The sequence below is a fragment of the Otolemur garnettii genome, unplaced genomic scaffold (assembly GCF_000181295.1).
Source record: "Otolemur garnettii isolate 467f Iridium unplaced genomic scaffold, OtoGar3 scaffold00100, whole genome shotgun sequence".
In the NCBI taxonomy this organism is placed as follows: Eukaryota; Metazoa; Chordata; class Mammalia; order Primates; family Galagidae; genus Otolemur; species Otolemur garnettii.
Genome location: NW_003852495.1, coordinates 6,782,173 through 6,789,512, shown reverse-complemented (window position 1 = coordinate 6,789,512; position 7,340 = coordinate 6,782,173). Strand labels below are relative to the sequence as shown.

At 39.4% G+C, this 7,340-nt stretch overlaps 1 protein-coding gene and 1 pseudogene across 1 annotated transcript in view; one reads left to right on the top strand and one right to left on the bottom strand.

The window, feature by feature from the left end:
* Nucleotides 1-7,340, bottom strand: part of LOC100944645 (zinc finger protein 850-like) — a gene marked incomplete at its 5' end in the record, with an annotated part of 127,647 nt that overhangs the window by 49,147 nt on the left and 71,160 nt on the right. The gene's annotated exons all lie outside the window — the stretch shown is intronic.
* Nucleotides 3,874-7,340, top strand: part of LOC105887599 — a 9,694-nt pseudogene continuing 6,227 nt past the window's right edge.

The following is a 7,340-nucleotide window of genomic DNA, read 5'->3' as shown; positions in this document are numbered from 1 at the left end:
GTTGTGGCGGGTGCCTGTAGTCCCAGCTACTCGGGACGCTGAGGCAAGAGAATTGTCTAAGCCCAAGAGCTGGAGGTTGCTGTGAGCTGTGATGCTACAGCACTCTACCAAGGCTGACAAAGTGAGACTCTGTCTCTAAAAAAAAACTATTGGAAGAAAAAACGAAAAGTCAGAGGAGAGATCCTTTGAGGCAAATAAACAGAGCCTCTAAAGATGAAATAAAAAGTAAGGATGCAGGGAGCTTAGTCTGGTTCCTTAATGGCTCAGCTCAGCTCAGCTCATTATTCACTCAATAAAGTGAGAAATCCTAAAATCCAAAGGTAAGACCCAGTATTCAAAGTGAACACGTTTTGGGTCTATAAACCTATGTCACATCTTCATATCTGAATTTGAACAAGTGACCAATTCCTGATCTTTTCAGGGAAGCTAATATGAATTGGTCATTGGTGAATCTGAGGAAAGAGAACATGAAGATTTAAATGCTGTTCTAATTTTATATATATTTAAGTTTTTTCCATATCTCTAAGTAAAAAAATTAAAAATATACTCCCACACACAAAGTAATATTGCTCAATCAGTATTTTTATTGTCACTCTAGAGTGGAAATAAATGATTAGAACCATCTTCTGTCTTTCTGTAGGGGTTTTATGCTGATTGAGGAGGCTGCAAAGATGATGCAATAAAGCAGACAAAGCAGAGTGCCAAGGCTGGAGCCTAATGGGAATTGATAGTCTGGCTGGGCCAAAGACTGTGTGCCAGGCCTGTTTATGCCCCAGTGAAGACAGCTTAGTCTGTGTGTTTTAGTTCTCTCAGTGAGTGTCTGGTGAATCTACTCAAGAGTTGTTGTGGCCTCAAAATTGCCTTTAGTTTTGTGTATGGCCCTTCTTGAATGCTTTGAATGAAAGTGAGTTAGTAGACATCATAAACTTTGTTAGACATGGAGGAGATGGAAGACACTGTCATGGAACGTACACAGGAGGACCCTGGGCAGGTGTACTAGGCTCCCATATGGGAGGGTTCCATTGCACCTGGGATGACCCTGGGAATGTCCAGTAGTGCCTATATAATTTTAAGGAACATTTAAGGCAAGTCAGAATGGCCTTATCTCTAGGGTGACCAGATTTTTAACATTTGTAAAACATGGGGGGGGGGGGGGGGGGATGGGGCAGGGCAGGGCCTGACAACAATGCAAATTTTGATAAGCAGTTCTCGATAATCACGTCTCAACAATTATTTGTAATTATTACAGTTTAACATTATAAAATTAACAGGCTCAGTGCCTGTGGCTCAAGTGGCTAAGGCGCCAGCCACATACACCTAAAGTGGCGGGTTCGAATCCAGCCCAGGCCCTCCAAACAACGATGGCTGCAACTAAAAAATAGCCGGGCATTGTGGCGGGTGCCTGTAGTCCCAGCTACTTGGGAGGTGGAGGCAGGAGACTCGCTTCAGCCCAGGAGTTGGAGGTTGCTGTGAGCCGTGATGCCATGGCATCCTACCCAGGGCGATAGCTCGAGGCTCTGTCTCAAAAAAATAAAATAAAATAAAATAAAATAAACAAAAATAATATAAAACTCATACTGGCGAAATAGCCACATGGCAGCCGAAAACTGTATATTCCCTTCCTGTTCTCCTGCCCGTTAGTCCATTTGTTCCAAAAATCGGAACTTTTTTAAAACGCCGCAGGATGCGGGACAAATTGTTAAAAAGCCGGATGTCTGGTCACCCTACTTATCTCACATTCCAATCCATGTAATGATTTTGGTGTAACTTAATTGGACTGAAACTTCACCTTGCCTGGTTGAGTCTCTTAGGTTGTGGGTTTGTGGGTAGGGTCAGATTTCTTCAGATTCCTGACCTTCCTCCAAAGAGAAAAATGGCATTCCATTTGTTCATTTGAAAGCTCTGAGAAAATCCTGACCTCTAATGATTCTTTCCCTCTATCTCTACTTTCTCAGAACAAAGCTACAGAAAGAGAAGAATTGAGAAGACTAGTTCACTCTGGGAATTTGAAGTCATGGCCCCTGTGAGTTCAGATTACCTCTCCCCTAATGTATAATCCATTTCTCATCATGTGAATGTTTTTATTGCTTATTCTTAAACTGCTTACCCGAGTCACTAGTGTGATAAAAGTAGTGCTGATACAGTCCAGTGCCTTCCCTAGATGTCCCCCTTTTTTCCAACCAAGATTCCCAAATCTATCCAACAGGGTATTTAATATCTACTATGTCCTAGTTTTCTGGCAGAGCACTGGAAGTGGAGAAATACTTTTCTTTTCATTCTTTTTTTTTTGAGACAGAGTCTTACTATGTTGCCCTTAGTAGAGTGCAATGGTGTCACATCTCACAGCAACTTCAAACTCTTGGACTTAAGCCAGCAGTTCTCAACCTGTGGGTTGCGACCCACAGGAACTGTATTAAAGGGCCGTGGCATTAGGAAGGTTGAGAACCATTGGCTTAAGTGATTCTCTTGCCTCCGCCTCCCAAGTAGCTGGGACTACAGGTGCACGCCACATTGCCTAGCCATTTTCTTCTTGCAGTTGTCATTGTTTAGCTGGCCCAAGTCCGGCTCAAACCCACCAGCCTCAGTGCATGTGGCTGGCACCGTAACCACTTTGCTACTGGCACCAAGCCAGAAAGGCATCAGTAGACTTTCATTTCAAAACTGGCTTTACAAGGTAGAATTGAAGGGTTAAAAGGGATGCACTACATGACGGCTTATATTTACTCCTTAGAATGGAGTATTTTAGTTAGTGAAGATGGAAGTTGGTATTGGTGTGCATTCATTTCAGTATGTGGCATTGGGATGCTTTTTACATAGAGGATATGATAGGAGGGATCTCAACAGGAAATTAATGAGAAATTAATATCATTAATGAAACATTTGCTGATTGTCAGCTGCTTAGAGAGCCTTGAAATCCTACAAATTTTTCATAGAAAATAGATTTAAGGAGTGTATCTCTTAAGAATTCTCTTAATTTTAACTAATGGAAAATTCAACCAAAAGTAGTAGCTTAAGAAAAAAACAAAAAAAAACAGCCAACAAAAACTTACAATTTTTCTTAAATCATACATCTGGAGTTAGCTATTATAGGCTGGTGTAGCCTCAGTTGTGTCAACAAAAGACTGATATGATGGTCATTATTATGGTCTGCCATGTTAATGTCTTGGTATTTATTATTTAAAGGTCATAGGGATGTGGTGACTGAGCAACAGAAGTTTTCAAGAGCACATTGGCACTCAAATTTAGGCACACTTATTCCTATGTCATTTTCTCCAAACCAAGACAGCCAAACTCTGGTTTTTTCCTTAGTGTATGACCCACTCCCTGCAGTGCTCTTTTCCATCTTTTCCCTTGAAGATTTCTTTTAATTTCACCATTAATAGTTGTATTTGTCCTTTCAGCAGTTGATAATACTCAGGGATGTGGCTGTAGATTTCTCTCAGGATGAATGGGAGTACCTAGACCTGAAACAGAGAGATTTGTACAGAGATGTGATGATGGAGAACTACAGCAACATGGTCTCACTGGGTAAGATTCAGAATTTGACCTTAGAAATTCTTGCCTTCTTCACTATGAATTTTTAGATTACCTTTCAAATATCTAGGGGAATAACTGACCTTTGATTCTGGGAAAATTGTTTGTGCTTTGTAAATGTGGCAGTAATTAGTGGACACCTTCATCTTCCCTATTCTATGGAAATTATTTATGCCTTTTTCTTGCCTTTCCTATAATTGTCTCTTTTCCTTACTAACTCAAGGGAACTAGGTGCAAATTATGAACCATTACCATGTGGTTTTTTCCTTTTTCTTATTTTTTTGGTAGGACTTTGCATTTATCAGCCAGATGTGTTTGCTTCATTGGAGAAAGGGAAAGAGCCCTGGAAAATCTTGAGAGATGAAACAAGAGGACCAAGCCCAGGTAAGTGAAGGCTGAACAGAGGGAGGCCATCACTTCAGATAATAGCTCAGCTGCTTAGTAGGGCAGCAGTACCTCTGAAAAACTAGTCTTGAATGTCCCTTCAACCACCAGAAGCTTTTTATAAAGGCCTATGACCTATAGACCAAACCTTTCCAAAAGAATTTTTACTTTCTCCAAATACTGTACTATTTTTGTGCTTTTGTTTTCCTCTTGTCTAACAAAAATACAATTACCATTTTCTTTCTATAGTAATTATTTGTTTTGGAGACAGGGTCTCAAGTTGTTGCCCTGAGTAGAATGCTGTGGCGTCATAGCTCACAGCAATCTCCAACTCCTGGGCTCTGGCAATCCTCCTGCCTCAGTTTTTCTATTTTTAGTAGAGACAGGGTCAGGCTGGTCTCAAACCTGTGAGCTCAAACAGTCCACCCACTTTGGCTTCCCAGAGCGCTAGGATAATAGGCATGACCCACTGCACCTGGCCTGCAGTAGTCATTATTTTATTTATGGTTCGGATCAAGTGCCTTCCCATTGTGCTGTCTTTTTTCCTCATTTAAATATTTGTAAATTTCCTATTCCTTTAAAAAACAAATATTTTTCACCATTTAAAAAATTCTTTCTTTGCTGGGCAGTGATTCATGGCTATAATCCTAGCACTTCAGGAGCTAAGGCAAGAGGATTGCTTGAGGCTAGGAGTTAGAGACCAACCCAAGCAAGAGTGAGACCCCATCTCTACAAAAAAATAGAAAAGTTAGCCAGGTATGGTGACATGTGCCTGTAGTCCCAGCTACTCAGGACTGTGAAGCAGGAGTATTGCTTAAGTGCAGGAGTTGGAGGTTGCAGTGAGCTGTGATGACATAACTGTACTCTTGCCTGGGCAACAGAGCATGACCCTGTCTCAAAAAAGAAAAAGGCTTGGTGTCTGTAGCTCAAGCGGCTAAGGCGCCAGCCACATATACCAGAGTTGGTGGGTTCATATCCAGCCCGGGCCTGCCAAACAACAATAACTTCTTGAACCAAAAAAAAAAAAAAAAAAATAGCCAGGCATTGTGGCGGGCACCTGTAGTCCCAGCTACTTGGGAGGCTGAGACAAGAAATTTGCTTAAGCCCAGGAGTTGGAGGTTGCTGTGAGCTGTGATGCCATGGCACTCTACCCAGGGTGACAGCTTGAGGCTCTGTCTCAAAAAAAAATAAAAATAAAAATAAAGAAAAAAAGAAAAAAATTCACTTCTACTTCTTGAATTTTTCTGTTTTACTTAGTTTCTTCTTGCTTATGCATTTCCTAAATTCATTAATTTACTCTCTTAATAAACTTTTTTTTTTGAGACAGAGCCTCACTGTGTCACCCTCAATAGAGTGCTATGGTATCACAGTTCACAGCAACCTCATTAAACTGTTGGGCTTAAGCAATTCTGTTGCCTCAGCCTCTCAAGTAGCTGGGACTACAGGTGCCTGCCTCAGTGCCCGGCTATTTTTTTGTTATAGTTGTCATTGTTGTTTGATAGGCCCAGGCTGGGTTCAAACCCGCCAACCCTGGTGTATGTGGCTGGTGCCCTACCTGCTGAGCTACAGGGGCCAAGCCTTAATAAACATTGATTGATTTTTCTAATTTCATTTTAGGTTTGGAAGAGTTAACAAACAGTATATAATCTATTAAGAAACTTTTTTTTCTTTTCTGACTGGGATATGGCCATAAATTTCTACAAAATATGCTCTCATTAAGCTGCTGACCTGAAAATCAGGATAATAGGTGAAAACAGTTTCTGGCCACAATGAGGAGGAAATGATAGAAGGTAGGTTAAGGGTAGTAAAGGACAACCAGGAAAGTATAGTTTCAGAAAAGATAAGCCCAGTGTTGTCCAGTTCCCCATAGTCCCTCCTTTTGTTTTTCCTCTAACGACAATCATCATCTACTAATTGTTTAACTCTTATCTGCCAGGTACTTTGTAGAAATAGCACAATATTTATGCCCAATCCATTCAACAAATCTATGAAAAGAGATATGTTATTCCTTTTTATCACTAGAAAAATAAGAATTCAGTCTAGTTCAGTAATTTTCCTACCACCTGGAAACAGGGCTGGAATCTGAAACTACATTTTGTCATCTTTCCACTGTAGTATAGTACTGCTCATACTTGGCAGCTAAAATTTCTTTCAACTCAGTACTAGAGTACAAACATGATAGTTTCACTGGGTCCTAAATATATATAAAAATGAGTCACAGAAGAAGCCTTTCTTTTTTTTCTTTTTTTTTGGCCGGGGCTAGGTTTGAACCCACCACCTCTGGCATATGGGGCTGGCGCCCTACTCCTTTGAGCCACAGGCACCACCCAGAAGAATCCTGTTTATTTCTAGCTCTAGCCAGATTTGTTCTTTTCCTAATAAATTTTTCAAACTATTTTTCTATCTGAACTGTCATTCCTAATTATCTTCTTTAATCTAATGCAGTGTACCTTGTATTATTGAGTTCCTAGTACTTTGGTAGCTGTGTACCAGATTGCTTCCCTCATATTAGACTGATCTGCTACTTCCCAGCATTCCTATTTTTAAGCACAGAATTATGTAAGATAGTCCTCATAGTACCTTACACAGTACTTAACAAATTTATAGTTATTTTCTGAGATGTTTTCAGTGGCTCTGGATAGAAGGGAGAGAAGATCTAGGAAAGGGCTTGAAAGCATAAAGCAAACTATGCTTCTGTAAAATGGATGAACAATGCTATAACATTAAAAATAAATGAACAAAAGTACCTTGCTTGGGATTATGTGACAAAAAATGACTTGGCTGTGCACAGTGGAAGAAATAAGCACGGTGAAGTCTTTACATCTGCAAAGGCAAATAAAAGAATGTGTAAGTAGAGAGGATCACATTTTTTCATATTTGTCTTTAAGCTAACTTGGAAATGCTTTTGTCTGTCTCCTATTTATATAGAAAGTAATGTAGAAACAGTATGTGTAATCATTCCAGGAGAAATGGAAGGTATTAGTGAGATATGTTACATTATTTTTCCATGAAACATTTGTGATCCTGGTCCCTGGTTTTTGTAATATTATCTTTTACTTTATCCTTAGCCCTCCCACCCCTTTTGTCTTGTGTATTTAGTCAAGAATTTTTCTTAATGTCTACTATATATTAGAGGTTGATTATATATCATACTGAGTTAAACAATCATAAGTTTTTTTTCCAACCTTAAGTTTTTAAATTGTTATTCCCTTATTGAGGTACCTGGACAGTTATTTTTTTAAAACTTCTAAGATGAATATGATCAGAACAAAACACCTCATTTCTAATAACCTGATTCAACTTTTATTTCATTTAAATTTCTATTTATTTCTTGCCCTTTTTTTTCATATTGCCCAGAAATTGAGAATGTCTTAAGGCAGTCATTTCTTACATGTTTTCAGGATTTACTTTCTTTTTTTTTT